This window comes from Pseudophryne corroboree, chromosome 11, assembly GCF_028390025.1.
Source record: "Pseudophryne corroboree isolate aPseCor3 chromosome 11, aPseCor3.hap2, whole genome shotgun sequence".
NCBI classification, from domain to species: Eukaryota; Metazoa; Chordata; class Amphibia; order Anura; family Myobatrachidae; genus Pseudophryne; species Pseudophryne corroboree.
This window is the reverse complement of record NC_086454.1, coordinates 68925762-68941253: the sequence shown is the minus strand read 5'-3', so window position 1 is coordinate 68941253 and position 15492 is coordinate 68925762. Positions and strand designations below refer to the sequence as shown.

General features: G+C 30.3%; 16 non-coding genes across 16 annotated transcripts; all 16 read right to left on the bottom strand.

The window, feature by feature from the left end:
• Positions 1-739: 739 nt before the first annotated feature.
• On the bottom strand, positions 740-813 carry TRNAT-AGU (transfer RNA threonine (anticodon AGU)). Its single transcript has one exon. It is a non-coding gene; the product is annotated as a tRNA-Thr (tRNA).
• A 1054-nt stretch (positions 814-1867) lies between these two features.
• Positions 1868-1941, bottom strand: TRNAT-AGU (transfer RNA threonine (anticodon AGU)). The gene has a single exon. It is a non-coding gene; the product is annotated as a tRNA-Thr (tRNA).
• An 830-nt stretch (positions 1942-2771) lies between these two features.
• TRNAT-AGU (transfer RNA threonine (anticodon AGU)) lies at positions 2772-2845 on the bottom strand. Its single transcript has one exon. It is a non-coding gene; the product is annotated as a tRNA-Thr (tRNA).
• Positions 2846-3685: 840 nt separating this feature from the next.
• TRNAT-AGU (transfer RNA threonine (anticodon AGU)) lies at positions 3686-3759 on the bottom strand. The gene has a single exon. It is a non-coding gene; the product is annotated as a tRNA-Thr (tRNA).
• Positions 3760-4587: 828 nt separating this feature from the next.
• Positions 4588-4661, bottom strand: TRNAT-AGU (transfer RNA threonine (anticodon AGU)). Its single transcript has one exon. It is a non-coding gene; the product is annotated as a tRNA-Thr (tRNA).
• An 842-nt stretch (positions 4662-5503) lies between these two features.
• TRNAT-AGU (transfer RNA threonine (anticodon AGU)) lies at positions 5504-5577 on the bottom strand. Its single transcript has one exon. It is a non-coding gene; the product is annotated as a tRNA-Thr (tRNA).
• An 832-nt stretch (positions 5578-6409) lies between these two features.
• TRNAT-AGU (transfer RNA threonine (anticodon AGU)) lies at positions 6410-6483 on the bottom strand. The gene has a single exon. It is a non-coding gene; the product is annotated as a tRNA-Thr (tRNA).
• An 842-nt stretch (positions 6484-7325) lies between these two features.
• On the bottom strand, positions 7326-7399 carry TRNAT-AGU (transfer RNA threonine (anticodon AGU)). Its single transcript has one exon. It is a non-coding gene; the product is annotated as a tRNA-Thr (tRNA).
• Positions 7400-8227: 828 nt separating this feature from the next.
• Positions 8228-8301, bottom strand: TRNAT-AGU (transfer RNA threonine (anticodon AGU)). The gene has a single exon. It is a non-coding gene; the product is annotated as a tRNA-Thr (tRNA).
• An 842-nt stretch (positions 8302-9143) lies between these two features.
• Positions 9144-9217, bottom strand: TRNAT-AGU (transfer RNA threonine (anticodon AGU)). The gene has a single exon. It is a non-coding gene; the product is annotated as a tRNA-Thr (tRNA).
• Positions 9218-10045: 828 nt separating this feature from the next.
• TRNAT-AGU (transfer RNA threonine (anticodon AGU)) lies at positions 10046-10119 on the bottom strand. The gene has a single exon. It is a non-coding gene; the product is annotated as a tRNA-Thr (tRNA).
• An 842-nt stretch (positions 10120-10961) lies between these two features.
• Positions 10962-11035, bottom strand: TRNAT-AGU (transfer RNA threonine (anticodon AGU)). The gene has a single exon. It is a non-coding gene; the product is annotated as a tRNA-Thr (tRNA).
• Positions 11036-11863: 828 nt separating this feature from the next.
• On the bottom strand, positions 11864-11937 carry TRNAT-AGU (transfer RNA threonine (anticodon AGU)). The gene has a single exon. It is a non-coding gene; the product is annotated as a tRNA-Thr (tRNA).
• Positions 11938-12779: 842 nt separating this feature from the next.
• TRNAT-AGU (transfer RNA threonine (anticodon AGU)) lies at positions 12780-12853 on the bottom strand. Its single transcript has one exon. It is a non-coding gene; the product is annotated as a tRNA-Thr (tRNA).
• Positions 12854-13682: 829 nt separating this feature from the next.
• On the bottom strand, positions 13683-13756 carry TRNAT-AGU (transfer RNA threonine (anticodon AGU)). The gene has a single exon. It is a non-coding gene; the product is annotated as a tRNA-Thr (tRNA).
• Positions 13757-14598: 842 nt separating this feature from the next.
• TRNAT-AGU (transfer RNA threonine (anticodon AGU)) lies at positions 14599-14672 on the bottom strand. Its single transcript has one exon. It is a non-coding gene; the product is annotated as a tRNA-Thr (tRNA).
• Between the last annotated feature and the right edge of the window lie 820 nt (positions 14673-15492).

Genomic DNA, 15492 nt, shown 5'->3' with positions numbered 1-15492 from the left:
TTATTAATTCTTTAAACAGTTGGAAACTTACAGTAAGTTATATAATGCTTTTTTCTCCTTTATTTTGTATATAAAGGCCCTACATTCTTACAATGTTTGTTCACGTCACTTGTTAATATTCTTTATTGTAATAGATATTATGGTGTTCTTATTAATGTAGTCATCCCTGGGAAATTAAAGTCAGTCTATTGTTGGTACTCATACAGTTAAAAAGTAATCGTGAAATGAAAACATGAGATCTCAATGATAGAATTATTGTTAACATTTTATCTGGAAGCTTGCTCAATAAATGGAAAGATTTATTTCTGGAATTGCTTTCCTAACACAATATTGTTTATGTTAAGTAACAAATAATCCATTATTTTCTATTGCTCCCCAAACTCTGATGACTAAATTGTCTATCAATTTATCTTGAGAAACTCACATTGTTACTGACTTTTGTTTAAACATTTCCTCTGACTGGACACCATATTGTTCCTGGAGATTGCTCAGACATGATGATTGGCAATTTCTGGAATTCTTTTCTAGTTACCTTGGCATCAATTTACTTCTACAAAATAACTGATATTAAAAAAGGGGAATATTGCATTTTTTTGTGTTTTCTGATTTGGACTGTATCTAGAAATGTGGTACATATTACTGAACGTGTGAGAAAGGGTAAAGGCTGCTGAAGCATTCACATGTCTTTTTGTGATGAATTAACAACAAACTATGTTCTGAGTTGATGATAATAAATGAAAGGCGCTGCTGAGATTTGAACTCAGGATCTCCTGTTTACTAGACAGGCGCTTTAACCAACTAAGCCACAGCACCACATGATGCCCTAGAGCAGTGGTTCTCAAACTCGGTCCTCAGGACTCCACACAGTGCATGTTTTGCAGGTAACCCAGCAAGTGCGCAGGTGTATTAATTACTCACTGACACATTTTAAAAGGTCCACAAGTGGAGCTAATTATTTCACTTGTGATTTTGTGAGGAGATCTGCAAAACTTGCACTGTGTGGGGTCCTGAGGACCGAGTTTGAGAACCTGTGCCCTAGAGCTTCACAAAGAAAAATGATATATCTAAAATATGCTATTTGGTAACAATTTTTGATATTCTTATAACTATTGCTTCATTAATTTTTCAAACCGGTGGAAATTTAGAGTATAAATAGAAAGTTGTGTTGTCTCTTTTCATTCATGATTTACAGGACCTTCATTCTTAAAATATCTTGTCAAAGTAATTTTCTAAAAATTTTTTTAGCACTTTTATTGATTTCTCTGTAAGTAATGCTACATGGGAATAAATGTCAATTAATTTTTGATATTCAGAAAACAAAAACATGTAGTAAAATTAAGAACTCTGTTTTAAAAAGTCAGAATTATGGTTAGCATTCTTTATTGATGCTTTTTCAAGAGAAGTTTAGCTTTTCATCAAGAAGTATTTTCCTAACACAATTTTAAGGATGTTATGAAAATAAATATGGGTTAAATGTCAATGATTCTCTAGCTATGATGACTAAACTGACTCTCAAATTACTGTACCTTGGGAAACTTACTTTTTTACAGACATTTTAACACTTTCTGTGTTATTCTCTTTTTAATGTACTCTAAATTAATTTTGCAGTTTACCCAATATGATGAAGGCTATTTTGTAAAAATTCATCTATTTACCTTAACATAGGCATATTTCTACAAATTAACTTATGTTGAAATAGGGTGAAGTTTTGTTGTTTGTCGTCTTCTGACATGGATGGCATCTTTAAACTTTTTTACATTGGTGAATAAATGTGCCAAAGTGAAAGCAGATAAAGGTTTTACACATCTTATTTTGTTATGCATCAACAAAAAACTACATACTGGTGTGATAAAAAGGTATCAAGCAAAGGTACTGCTGAGATATGAACTCAGGATCTCCTGTTTACTAGACAGGCACTTTAACCAACTAAGCCACAGCACCACTTGCACTGCCTTACATATAATGACAAATTATATGTCTAAAGTATAATATTTTTTATTATTTTTATATATATTTTTGAAACTAGTATTTTATTAATTCTTTAAACAGTTGGAAACTTACAGTAAGTTATATAATGCTTTTTTCTCCTTTATTTTGTATATACAGGCCCTACATTCTTACAATGTCTTGTTCAAGTCACTTGTTAATATGCTTTATTGTAATAGATATTATGGCGTTCTTATTAATGTAGTCATCCCTGGGAAATTAAAGTCAGTCTATTGTTGGTACTCATACAGTTAAAAAGTAATCGTGAAATGAAAACATGAGATCTCAATGATAGAATTATTGTTAACATTTTATCTGGAAGCTTGCTCAATAAATGGAAAGATTTATTTCTGGAATTGCTTTCCTAACACAATATTGTTTATGTTAAGTAACAAATAATCCATTATTTTCTATTGCTCCCCAAACTCTGATGACTAAATTGTCTATCAATTTATCTTGAGAAACTCACATTGTTACTGACTTTTGTTTAAACATTTCCTCTGACTGGACACCATATTGTTCCTGGAGATTGCTCAGACATGATGATTGGCAATTTCTGGAATTCTTTTCTAGTTACCTTGGCATCAATTTACTTCTACAAAATAACTGATATTAAAAAAAGGGGAATATTGCATTTTTTTGTGTTTTCTGATTTGGACTGTATCTAGAAATGTGGTACATATTACTGAACATGTGAGAAAGGGTAAAGGCTGCTGAAGCATTCACATGTCTTTTTGTGATGAATTATCAACAAACTATGTTCTGAGTTGATGAAAATAAATGAAAGGCGCTGCTGAGATTTGAACTCAGGATCTCCTGTTTACTAGACAGGCGCTTTAACCAACTAAGCCACAGCACCACATGATGCCCTAGAGCTTCACAAAGAAAAATGATATATCTAAGATATGCTATTTGGTAACAATTTTTGATATTCTTATAACTATTGCTTCATCAATTTTTCAAACCGGTGGAAATTTAGAGTATAAATAGAAAGTTGTGTTCTCTCTTTTCATTCATGATTTACAGGACCTTCATTCTTAAAATATCTTGTCAAAGTAATTTTCTAATATTTTTAAGCACTTTTATTGATTTCTCTGTAAGTAATGCTACATGGGAATAAATGTCAATTAATTTTTGATATTCAGAAAACAAAAACATGTAGTAAAATTAAGAACTCTGTTTTAAAAAGTCAGAATTATGGTTAGCATTCTTTATTGATGCTTTTTCAAGATAAGTTTAGCTTTTCATCAAGAAGTATTTTCCTAACACAATTTTAAGGATGTTATGGAAATAAATATGGGTTAAATGTCAATGATTCTCTAGCTATGATGACTAAACTGACTCTCAAATTACTGTACCTTGGGAAACTTACTTTTTTACAGACATTTTAACACTTTCTGTGTTATTCTCTTTTTAATGTACTCTAAATTAATTTTGCAGTTTACCCAATATGATGAAGGCTATTTTGTAAAAATTCATCTATTTACCTTAACATAGGCATATTTCTACAAATTAACTTATGTTGAAATAGGGTGAAGTTTTGTTGTTTGTCGTCTTCTGACATGGATGGCATCTTTAAACTTTTTTACATTGGTGACCAAATGTGCCAAAGTGAAAGCAGATAAAGGTTTTACACATCTTATTTTGTTATCCATCAACAAAAAACTACATACTGGTGTGATAAAAAGGTATCAAGCAAAGGTACTGCTGAGATATGAACGCAGGATCTCCTGTTTACTAGACAGGCACTTTAACCAACTAAGCCACAGCACCACTTGCACTGCCTTACATATAATGAAAAATTATATGTCTAAAGTATAATATTTTTTATTATTTTTATATTTTTTTTGAAACTAGTATTTTATTAATTCTTTAAACAGTTGGAAACTTACAGTAAGTTATATAATGCTTTTTTCTCCTTTATTTTGTATATACAGGCCCTACATTCTTACAATGTTTGTTCACGTCACTTGTTAATATTCTTTATTGTAATAGATATTATGGCGTTCTTATTAATGTAGTCATCCCTGGGAAATTAAAGTCAGTCTATTGTTGGTACTCATACAGTTAAAAAGTAATCGTGAAATGAAAACATGAGATCTCAATGATAGAATTATTGTTAACATTTTATCTGGAAGCTTGCTCAATAAATGGAAAGATTTATTTCTGGAATTGCTTTCCTAACACAATATTGTTTATGTTAAGTAACAAATAATCCATTATTTTCTATTGCTCCCCAAACTCTGATGACTAAATTGTCTATCAATTTATCTTGAGAAACTCACATTGTTACTGACTTTTGTTTAAACATTTCCTCTGACTGGACACCATATTGTTCCTGGAGATTGCTCAGACATGATGATTGGCAATTTCTGGAATTCTTTTCTAGTTACCTTGGCATCAATTTACTTCTACAAAATAACTGATATTAAAAAAAGGGGAATATTGCATTTTTTTGTGTTTTCTGATTTGGACTGTATCTAGAAATGTGGTACATATTACTGAACATGTGAGAAAGGGTAAAGGCTGCTGAAGCATTCACATGTCTTTTTGTGATGAATTATCAACAAACTATGTTCTGAGTTGATGAAAATAAATGAAAGGCGCTGCTGAGATTTGAACTTAGGATCTCCTGTTTACTAGACAGGCGCTTTAACCAACTAAGCCACAGCACCACATGATGACCTAGAGCTTCACAAAGGAAAATGATATATCTAAAATATGCTATTTGGTAACAATTTTTGATATTCTTATAACTATTGCTTCATTAATTTTTCAAACCGGTGGAAATTTAGAGTATAAATAGAAAGTTGTGTTGTCTCTTTTCATTCATGATTTACAGGACCTTCATTCTTAAAATATCTTGTCAAAGTAATATTCTAAAAAAATTTTTAGCACTTTTATTGATTTCTCTGTAAGTAATGCTACATGGGAATAAATGTCAATTAATTTTTGATATTCAGAAAACAAAAACATGTAGTAAAATTAAGAACTCTGTTTTAAAAAGTCAGAATTATGGTTAGCATTCTTTATTGATGCTTTTTCAAGAGAAGTTTAGCTTTTCATCAAGAAGTATTTTCCTAACACAATTTTAAGGATGTTATGGAAATAAATATGGGTTAAATGTCAATGATTCTCTAGCTATGATGACTAAACTGACTCTCAAATTACTGTACCTTGGGAAACTTACTTTTTTACAGACATTTTAACACTTTCTGTGTTATTCTCTTTTAAATGTACTCTAAATTAATTTTGCAGTTTACCCAATATGATGAAGGCTATTTTGTAAAAATTCATCTATTTACCTTAACATAGGCATATTTCTACAAATTAACTTATGTTGAAATAGGGTGAAGTTTTGTTGTTTGTCATCTTCTGACATGGATGGCATCTTTAAACTTTTTTACATTGGTGACCAAATGTGCCAAAGTGAAAGCAGATAAAGGTTTTACACATCTTATTTTGTTATGCATCAACAAAAAACTACATACTGGTGTGATAAAAAGGTATCAAGCAAAGGTACTGCTGAGATATGAACTCAGGATCTCCTGTTTACTAGACAGGCACTTTAACCAACTAAGCCACAGCACCACTTGCACTGCCTTACATATAATGACAAATTATATGTCTAAAGTATAATATTTTTTATTATTTTTATATATTTTTTTGAAACTAGTATTTTATTAATTCTTTAAACAGTTGGAAACTTACAGTAAGTTATATAATGCTTTTTTCTCCTTTATTTTGTATATACAGGCCCTACATTCTTACAATGTCTTGTTCAAGTCACTTGTTAATATGCTTTATTGTAATAGATATTATGGCGTTCTTATTAATGTAGTCATCCCTGGGAAATTAAAGTCAGTCTATTGTTGGTACTCATACAGTTAAAAAGTAATAGTGAAATGAAAACATGAGATCTCAATGATAGAATTAATGTTAACATTTTATCTGGAAGCTTGCTCAATAATGGAAAGATTTATTTCTGGAATTGCTTTCCTAACACAATATTGTTTATGTAAAGTAACAAATAATCCATTATTTTCTATTGCTCCCCAAACACTGATGACTAAATTGTCTATCAATTTATCTTGAGAAACTCACATTGTTACTGACTTTTGTTTAAACATTTCCTCTGACTGGACACCATATTGTTCCTGGAGATTGCTCAGACATGATGATTGGAAATTTCTGGAATTCTTTTCTAGTTACCTTGGCATCAATTTACTTCTACAAAATAACTGATATTAAAAAAAAAAAGGGGAATATTGCATTTTTGGTGTTTTCTGCTTTGGACTGTATCTAGAAATGTGGTACATATTACTGAATGTGTGAGAAAGGGTAAAGGCTGCTGAAGCATTCACATGTCTTTTTGTGATGAATTAACAACAAACTATGTTCTGAGTTGATGATAATAAATAAAAGGCGCTGCTGAGATTTGAACTCAGGATCTCCTGTTTACTAGACAGGCGCTTTAACCAACTAAGCCACAGCACCACATGATGACCTAGAGCTTCACAAAGGAAAATGATATATCTAAAATATGCTATTTGGTAACAATTTTTGATATTCTTATAACTATTGCTTCATTAATTTTTCAAACCGGTGGAAATTTAGAGTATAAATAGAAAGTTGTGTTGTCATTTTTCATTCATGATTTACAGGACCTTCATTCTTAAAATATCTTGTCAAAGTAATATTCTAAAAAAAAATTTAGCACTTTTATTGATTTCTCTGTAAGTAATGCTACATGGGAATAAATGTCAATTATTTTTTGATATTCAGAAAACAAAAACATGTAGTAAAATTAAGAACTCTGTTTTAAAAAGTCAGAATTATGGTTAGCATTCTTTATTGATGCTTTTTCAAGAGAAGTTTAGCTTTTCATTAAGAAGTATTTTCCCAACACAATTTTAAGGATGTTATGGAAATAAATATGGGTTAAATGTCAATGATTCTCTAGCTATGATGACTAAACTGATTCTCAAATTACTGTACCTTGGGAAACTTACTTTTTTACAGACATTTTAACACTTTCTGTGTTATTCTCTTTTTAATGTACTCTAAATTAATTTTGCAGTTTACCCAATATGATGAAGGCTATTTTGTAAAAATTTATCTATTTACCTTAACATAGGCATATTTCTACAAATTAACTTATGTTGAAATAGGGTGAAGTTTTGTTGTTTGTCGTCTTCTGACATGGATGGCATCTTTAAACTTTTTTACATTGGTAACCAAATGTGCCAAAGTGAAAGCAGATAAAGGTTTTACACATCTTATTTTGTTATCCATCAACAAAAAACTACATACTGGTGTGATAAAAAGGTATCAAGCAAAGGTACTGCTGAGATATGAACTCAGGATCTCCTGTTTACTAGACAGGCACTTTAACCAACTAAGCCACAGCACCACTTGCACTGCCTTACATATAATGACAAATTATATGTCTAAAGTATAATATTTTTTATTATTTTTATATATTTTTTTGAAACTAGTATTTTATTAATTCTTTAAACAGTTGGAAACTTACAGTAAGTTATATAATGCTTTTTTCTCCTTTATTTTGTATATACAGGCCCTACATTCTTACAATGTTTGTTCACGTCACTTGTTAATATACTTTATTGTAATAGATATTATGGTGTTCTTATTAATGTAGTCATCCCTGGGAAATTAAAGTCAGTCTATTGTTGGTACTCATACAGTTAAAAAGTAATCGTGAAATGAAAACATGAGATCTCAATGATATAATTATTGTTAACATTTTATCTGGAAGCTTGCTCAATAAATGGAAAGATTTATTTCTGGAATTGCTTTCCTAACACAATATTGTTTATGTTAAGTAACAAATAATCCATTATTTTCTATTGCTCCCCAAACTCTGATGACTAAATTGTCTATCAATTTATCTTGAGAAACTCACATTGTTACTGACTTTTGTTTAAACATTTCCTCTGACTGGACACCATATTGTTCCTGGAGATTGCTCAGACATGATGATTGGCAATTTCTGGAATTCTTTTCTAGTTACCTTGGCATCAATTTACTTCTACAAAATAACTGATATTAAAAAAGGGGAATATTGCATTTTTTTGTGTTTTCTGATTTGGACTGTATCTAGAAATGTGGTACATATTACTGAACGTGTGAGAAAGGGTAAAGGCTGCTGAAGCATTCACATGTCTTTTTGTGATGAATTAACAACAAACTATGTTCTGAGTTGATGATAATAAATGAAAGGCGCTGCTGAGATTTGAACTCAGGATCTCCTGTTTACTAGACAGGCGCTTTAACCAACTAAGCCACAGCACCACATGATGCCCTAGAGCTTCACAAAGAAAAATGATATATCTAAAATATGCTATTTGGTAACAATTTTTGATATTCTTATAACTATTGCTTCATTAATTTTTCAAACCGGTGGAAATTTAGAGTATAAATAGAAAGTTGTGTTGTCTCTTTTCATTCATGATTTACAGGACCTTCATTCTTAAAATATCTTGTCAAAGTAATTTTCTAAAACATTTTTTAGCACTTTTATTGATTTCTCTGTAAGTAATGCTACATGGGAATAAATGTCAATTAATTTTTGATATTCAGAAAACAAAAACATGTAGTAAAATTAAGAACTCTGTTTTAAAAAGTCAGAATTATGGTTAGCATTCTTTATTGATGCTTTTTCAAGAGAAGTTTAGCTTTTCATGAAGAAGTATTTTCCCAACACAATTTTAAGGATGTTATGGAAATAAATATGGGTTAAATGTCAATGATTCTCTAGCTATGATGACTAAACTGATTCTCAAATTACTGTACCTTGGGAAACTTACTTTTTTACAGACATTTTAACACTTTCTGTGTTATTCTCTTTTTAATGTACTCTAAATTAATTTTGCAGTTTACCCAATATGATGAAGGCTATTTTGTAAAAATTTATCTATTTACCTTAACATAGGCATATTTCTACAAATTAACTTATGTTGAAATAGGGTGAAGTTTTGTTGTTTGTCGTCTTCTGACATGGATGGCATCTTTAAACTTTTTTACATTGGTAACCAAATGTGCCAAAGTGAAAGCAGATAAAGGTTTTACACATCTTATTTTGTTATCCATCAACAAAAAACTACATACTGGTGTGATAAAAAGGTATCAAGCAAAGGTACTGCTGAGATATGAACTCAGGATCTCCTGTTTACTAGACAGGCACTTTAACCAACTAAGCCACAGCACCACTTGCACTGCCTTACATATAATGACAAATTATATGTCTAAAGTATAATATTTTTTATTATTTTTATATATTTTTTTGAAACTAGTATTTTATTAATTCTTTAAACAGTTGGAAACTTACAGTAAGTTATATAATGCTTTTTTCTCCTTTATTTTGTATATACAGGCCCTACATTCTTACAATGTTTGTTCACGTCACTTGTTAATATACTTTATTGTAATAGATATTATGGTGTTCTTATTAATGTAGTCATCCCTGGGAAATTAAAGTCAGTCTATTGTTGGTACTCATACAGTTAAAAAGTAATCGTGAAATGAAAACATGAGATCTCAATGATATAATTATTGTTAACATTTTATCTGGAAGCTTGCTCAATAAATGGAAAGATTTATTTCTGGAATTGCTTTCCTAACACAATATTGTTTATGTTAAGTAACAAATAATCCATTATTTTCTATTGCTCCCCAAACTCTGATGACTAAATTGTCTATCAATTTATCTTGAGAAACTCACATTGTTACTGACTTTTGTTTAAACATTTCCTCTGACTGGACACCATATTGTTCCTGGAGATTGCTCAGACATGATGATTGGCAATTTCTGGAATTCTTTTCTAGTTACCTTGGCATCAATTTACTTCTACAAAATAACTGATATTAAAAAAGGGGAATATTGCATTTTTTTGTGTTTTCTGATTTGGACTGTATCTAGAAATGTGGTACATATTACTGAACGTGTGAGAAAGGGTAAAGGCTGCTGAAGCATTCACATGTCTTTTTGTGATGAATTAACAACAAACTATGTTCTGAGTTGATGATAATAAATGAAAGGCGCTGTTGAGATTTGAACTCAGGATCTCCTGTTTACTAGACAGGCGCTTTAACCAACTAAGCCACAGCACCACATGATGCCCTAGAGCTTCACAAAGAAAAATGATATATCTAAAATATGCTATTTGGTAACAATTTTTGATATTCTTATAACTATTGCTTCATTAATTTTTCAAACCGGTGGAAATTTAGAGTATAAATAGAAAGTTGTGTTGTCTCTTTTCATTCATGATTTACAGGACCTTCATTCTTAAAATATCTTGTCAAAGTAATTTTCTAAAACATTTTTTAGCACTTTTATTGATTTCTCTGTAAGTAATGCTACATGGGAATAAATGTCAATTAATTTTTGATATTCAGAAAACAAAAACATGTAGTAAAATTAAGAACTCTGTTTTAAAAAGTCAGAATTATGGTTAGCATTCTTTATTGATGCTTTTTCAAGAGAAGTTTAGCTTTTCATCAAGAAGTATTTTCCTAACACAATTTTAAGGATGTTATGGAAATAAATATGGGTTAAATGTCAATGATTCTCTAGCTATGATGACTAAACTGACTCTCAAATTACTGTACCTTGGGAAACTTACTTTTTTACAGACATTTTAACACTTTCTGTGTTATTCTCTTTTAAATGTACTCTAAATTAATTTTGCAGTTTACCCAATATGATGAAGGCTATTTTGTAAAAATTCATCTATTTACCTTAACATAGGCATATTTCTACAAATTAACTTATGTTGAAATAGGGTGAAGTTTTGTTGTTTGTCGTCTTCTGACATGGATGGCATCTTTAAACTTTTTTACATTGGTGACCAAATGTGCCAAAGTGAAAGCAGATAAAGGTTTTACACATCTTATTTTGTTATCCATCAACAAAAAACTACATACTGGTGTGATAAAAAGGTATCAAGCAAAGGTACTGCTGAGATATGAACTCAGGATCTCCTGTTTACTAGACAGGCACTTTAACCAACTAAGCCACAGCACCACTTGCACTGCCTTACATATAATGACAAATTATATGTCTAAAGTATAATATTTTTTATTATTTTTATATATTTTTTTGAAACTAGTATTTTATTAATTCTTTAAACAGTTGGAAACTTACAGTAAGTTATATAATGCTTTTTTCTCCTTTATTTTGTATATACAGGCCCTACATTCTTACAATGTTTGTTCACGTCACTTGTTAATATACTTTATTGTAATAGATATTATGGTGTTCTTATTAATGTAGTCATCCCTGGGAAATTAAAGTCAGTCTATTGTTGGTACTCATACAGTTAAAAAGTAATCGTGAAATGAAAACATGAGATCTCAATGATAGAATTAATGTTAACATTTTATCTGGAAGCTTGCTCAATAATGGAAAGATTTATTTCTGGAATTGCTTTCCTAACACAATATTGTTTATGTAAAGTAACAAATAATCCATTATTTTCTATTGCTCCCCAAACACTGATGACTAAATTGTCTATCAATTTATCTTGAGAAACTCACATTGTTACTGACTTTTGTTTAAACATTTCCTCTGACTGGACACCATATTGTTCCTGGAGATTGCTCAGACATGATGATTGGCAATTTCTGGAATTCTTTTCTAGTTACCTTGGCATGAATTTACTTCTACAAAATAACTGATATTAAAAAAAAGGGGAATATTGCATTTTTTGTGTTTTCTGATTTGGACTGTATCTAGAAATGTGGTACATATTACTGAATGTGTGAGAAAGGGTAAAGGCTGCTGAAGCATTCACATGTCTTTTTGTGATGAATTATCAACAAACTATGTTCTGAGTTGATGAAAATAAATGAAAGGCGCTGCTGAGATTTGAACTCAGGATCTCCTGTTTACTAGACAGGCACTTTAACCAACTAAGCCACAGCACCACATGATGCCCTAGAGCTTCACAAAGAAAAATGATATATCTAAGATATGCTATTTGGTAACAATTTTTGATATTCTTATTACTATTGCTTCATCAATTTTTCAAACCGGTGGAAATTTAGAGTATAAATAGAAAGTTGTGTTCTCTCTTTTCATTCATGATTTACAGGACCTTCATTCTTAAAATATCTTGTCAAAGTAATTTTCTAATATTTTTTTAAGCACTTTTATTGATTTCTCTGTAAGTAATGCTACATGGGAATAAATGTCAATTAATTTTTGATATTCAGAAAACAAAAACATGTAGTAAAATTAAGAACTCTGTTTTAAAAAGTCAGAATTATGGTTAGCATTCTTTATTGATGCTTTTTCAAGAGAAGTTTAGCTTTTCATCAAGAAGTATTTTCCTAACACAATTTTAAGGATGTTATGGAAATAAATATGGGTTAAATGTCAATGATTCTCTAGCTATGATGACTAAACTGACTCTCAAATTACTGTACCTTGGGAAACTTACTTTTTTACAGACATTTTAACACTTTCTGTGTTATTCTCTTTTAAATGTACTCTAAATTAATTTTGCAGTTTACCCAATATGATGAAGGCTATTTTGTAAAAATTCATCTATTTACCTTAACATAGGCATATTTCTACAAATTAACTTATGTTGAAATAGGGTGAAGTTTTGTTGTTTGTCGTCTTCTGACATGGATGGCATCTTTAAACTTTTTTACATTGGTGACCAAATGTGCCAAAGTGAAAGCAGATAAAGGTTTTACACATCTTATTTTGTTATCCATCAACAAAAAACTACATACTGGTGTGATAAAAAGGTATCAAGCAAAGGTACTGCTGAGATATGAACTCAGGATCTCCTGTTTACTAGACAGGCACTTTAACCAACTAAGCCACAGCACCACTTGCACTGCCTTACATATAATGACAAATTATATGTCTAAAGTATAATATTTTTTATTATTTTTCTATATTTTTTTGAAACTAGTATTTTATTAATTCTTTAAACAGTTGGAAACTTACAGTAACTTATATAATGCTTTTTTCTCCTTTATTTTGTATATACAGGCCCTACATTCTTACAATGTCTTGTTCAAGTCACTTGTTAATATGCTTTATTGTAATAGATATTATGGCGTTCTTATTAATGTAGTCATCCCTGGGAAATTAAAGTCAGTCTATTGTTGGTACTCATACAGTTAAAAAGTAATCGTGAAATGAAAACATGAGATCTCAATGATAGAATTAATGTTAACATTTTATCTGGAAGCTTGCTCAATAATGGAAAGATTTATTTCTGGAATTGCTTTCCTAACACAATATTGTTTATGTAAAGTAACAAATAATCCATTATTTTCTATTGCTCCCCAAACACTGATGACTAAATTGTCTATCAATTTATCTTGAGAAACTCACATTGTTACTGACTTTTGTTTAAACATTTCCTCTGACTGGACACCATATTGTTCCTGGAGATTGCTCAGACATGATGATTGTCAATTTCTGGAATTCTTTTCTAGTTACCTTGGCATGAATTTACTTCTACAAAATAACTGATATTAAAAAAAGGGGGAATATTGCATTTTTTGTGTTTTCTGATTTGGACTGTATCTAGAAATGTGGTACATATTACTGAATGTGTGAGAAAGGGTAAAGGCTGCTGAAGCATTCACATGTCTTTTTGTGATGAATTATCAACAAACTATGTTCTGAGTTGATGAAAATAAATGAAAGGCGCTGCTGAGATTTGAACTCAGGATCTCCTGTTTACTAGACAGGCGCTTTAACCAACTAAGCCACAGCACCACATGATGCCCTAGAGCTTCACAAAGAAAAATGATATATCTAAGATATGCTATTTGGTAACAAGTTTTGATATTCTTATTACTATTGCTTCATCAATTTTTCAAACCGGTGGAAATTTAGAGTATAAATAGAAAGTTGTGTTCTCTCTTTTCATTCATGATTTACAGGACCTTCATTCTTAAAATATCTTGTCAAAGTAATTTTCTAATATTTTTTTAAGCACTTTTATTGATTTCTCTGTAAGTAATGCTACATGGGAATAAATGTCAATTAATTTTTGATATTCAGAAAACAAAAACATGTAGTAAAATTAAGAACTCTGTTTTAAAAAGTCAGAATTATGGTTAGCATTCTTTATTGATGCTTTTTCAAGAGAAGTTTAGCTTTTCATCAAGAAGTATTTTCCTAACACAATTTTAAGGATGTTATGGAAATAAATATGGGTTAAATGTCAATGATTCTCTAGCTATGATGACTAAACTGACTCTCAAATTACTGTACCTTGGGAAACTTACTTTTTTACAGACATTTTAACACTTTCTGTGTTATTCTCTTTTTAATGTACTCTAAATTAATTTTGCAGTTTACCCAATATGATGAAGGCTATTTTGTAAAAATTCATCTATTTACCTTAACATAGGCATATTTCTACAAATTAACTTATGTTGAAATAGGGTGAAGTTTTGTTGTTTGTCGTCTTCTGACATGGATGGCATCTTTAAACTTTTTTACATTGGTGACCAAATGTGCCAAAGTGAAAGCAGATAAAGGTTTTACACATCTTATTTTGTTATCCATCAACAAAAAACTACATACTGGTGTGATAAAAAGGTATCAAGCAAAGGTACTGCTGAGATATGAACGCAGGATCTCCTGTTTACTAGACAGGCACTTTAACCAACTAAGCCACAGCACCACTTGCACTGCCTTACATATAATGACAAATTATATGTCTAAAGTATAATATTTTTTATTATTTTTATATATTTTTTTGAAACTAGTATTTTATTAATTCTTTAAACAGTTGGAAACTTACAGTAAGTTATATAATGCTTTTTTCTCCTTTATTTTGTATATACAGGCCCTACATTCTTACAATGTTTGTTCACGTCACTTGTTAATATTCTTTATTGTAATAGATATTATGGCGTTCTTATTAATGTAGTCATCCCTGGGAAATTAAAGTCAGTCTATTGTTGGTACTCATACAGTTAAAAAGTAATCGTGAAATGAAAACATGAGATCTCAATGATAGAATTATTGTTAACATTTTATCTGGAAGCTTGCTCAATAAATGGAAAGATTTATTTCTGGAATTGCTTTCCTAACACAATATTGTTTATGTTAAGTAACAAATAATCCATTATTTTCTATTGCTCCCCAAACTCTGATGACTAAATTGTCTATCAATTTATCTTGAGAAACTCACATTGTTACTGACTTTTGTTTAAACATTTCCTCTGACTGGACACCATATTGTTCCTGGAGATTGCTCAGACATGATGATTGGCAATTTCTAGAATTCTTTTCTAGTTACCTTGGCATCAATTTACTTCTACAAAATAACTGATATTAAAAAAGGGGAATATTGCATTTTTTTGTGTTTTCTGATTTGGACTGTATCTAGAAATGTGGTACATATTACTGAACATGTGAGAAAGGGTAAAGGCTGCTGAAGCATTCACATGTCTTTTTGTGATGAATTATCAACAAACTATGTTCTGAGTTGATGAAAA